Source organism: Centrocercus urophasianus, unplaced genomic scaffold (assembly GCF_019232065.1).
Source record: "Centrocercus urophasianus isolate 14NV4802_14NV808 unplaced genomic scaffold, USGS_Curo_1.0 seq_11, whole genome shotgun sequence".
NCBI lineage: Eukaryota > Metazoa > Chordata > Aves > Galliformes > Phasianidae > Centrocercus > Centrocercus urophasianus.
The window spans coordinates 50,102,546-50,104,374 of record NW_024884253.1 but is presented as its reverse complement, the minus strand read 5'-3'; the positions used below and the strand labels follow the sequence as shown (position 1 = coordinate 50,104,374).

The 1,829-nt window shown below is 42.1% G+C and overlaps 1 protein-coding gene across 2 annotated transcripts in view; it reads right to left on the bottom strand.

Annotated features, from left to right (window-relative positions):
* The window catches only part of GNAL (G protein subunit alpha L), a 182,484-nt gene that overhangs the window by 5,063 nt on the left and 175,592 nt on the right, over positions 1–1,829 (bottom strand). The window lies entirely within an intron of this gene.

Genomic DNA, 1,829 nt, shown 5'->3' with positions numbered 1-1,829 from the left:
CTGTGGAAACAGGCAGGGAGAAGGGTTAGGGGGCCTGCTGGGGGCTGCTCCCTACCAGTTTCCCCTCCCAGTGACCTGTGGCCTTATTAGAGACCCAAAACCTGGGAAATGGCGCATCATATACCTAACAGCTGAAATAAAAAAAGGAAGGACTTCAGGGTGTTCCAAAACAAATCACAATTTTGAAATGGAGGGAAAAAAGAGTGATGGATGATATTATGGGATGGGTGTACTGGCACTCTGTTCATCACCATACAGCAAACTTGTGCTGTGAGCAGTGCTGCATCCTGCCAAGCTCTACCCTAGCAATTATTCTCTCCTTTTTCTTTGTAGTGTCATTATGTGATACGTTTTTGAGCTCCTGAAGACTTGGTGTCACTTCTGAGCCTGAAGCACACTGGAATTCCCAGGACAGAGGCTGAGTCCCTGTGGAACAGCAGCAGGCACACAGAGCCAGCACACATCACACCACTTGGAGTTACACATTCACTGCTGCACAACCCTTCAGGCTGCTAAGTGAAGCTCTAGCATCAACCAGATCTCTGGTTATCTTGTTAAAAAGCCTCAGCATCTTACGGTATGTTAAAAATTGTAACTTTGTTCCCTGCCACTGTAGGACTGACTGATGTAAGTCCATCCTGGATCATATATCTTGAAGACTATGCATGAAAGAAGAAGGTCAATTCTTAGCATAATCCTTTGGTAAATCCTCCCTGAATGTTGTTACAAGTTCCAGCGGTTAAGCAACAAAAGGCAGTGCTTTTTTTCTATCTGGGCAATGCTTTTTCTCTCTGGACTGTAACACAGAGATTTGTTTTACTCATGGGAAAGGCCTTTTCAATATGCACAGCTAGATATGCAAATGACTGACATTTAAAAGCAATGATTTACATAATTAGATCAATAAGAAGTTGCAGAGATTTGCAGGAAAACGGAGACACTCTACGCTGATTAAACACAGGGCTTCTAAATATATACTAAACAAGAATTCCATTTTACTATGCTATATTTAATACCTAGCTCAGGAATTACCTTAATGAGAAATACAGATTTAACACCCTGTTCAGTTGACGGGTCAGTTGTTCAGACCATACCTGAAGCATGAATTACACTAAACAATAAAGAAATGGAAAAGTTTTACAAATTACTTAAATAGTGGCAAAATTCTGAAACTCAATTAAAATGCTAATTCTGTTTTTCCACGTACAGGATACAGGCTTCCAAACCTGCTAGAAATGTTTGGGGAGATCACCATCTTGTAACTGTGGGGGTAACCAGAGCCTTAGTGCTGAACAGACAATGTCATGCCTGGAAATCAACTGTGTGTGGTGCTACTATAGAAACACTAAGAAGTGCAGTAGTGCTTCTGTTTTTAATGCATCATCTGCTTCTCTCTTTATTTTTTTTTTTCCCCTTGCAGATCTACATGATGGTAACATGTCACTCAAATGCAGTAAAGAGAGTCCAGTTACTAAATCTTTTTCCTTGGAGGAAAAAGAAGAAAAGTTGGCCCTAAGATGATGGTGCAGCCTGTTTTTTTTTAGATCACTGCTTCTAATTACTGCTGTTTTTAGAATCATAGAAACATTGAGTTTGGAGAGGATTTCTAAGATCTTCCCGTCCAACCATCAGCCTACCACCACCACGCACTCTAACAATGTCCCTCAGCGCCTCATCATGAATCACCTCCAGGGATGGTGACTCCACCTCCTCCTTGGGCAGCTGCTTCCAATGCTGCGCCACTCTTTTGGACAAGATTTTCCCTAACATCTACCCTGACCCTCTCCTGGTGCAACTTCAGGCCATTACCTCTCATCCCATCACTGTTA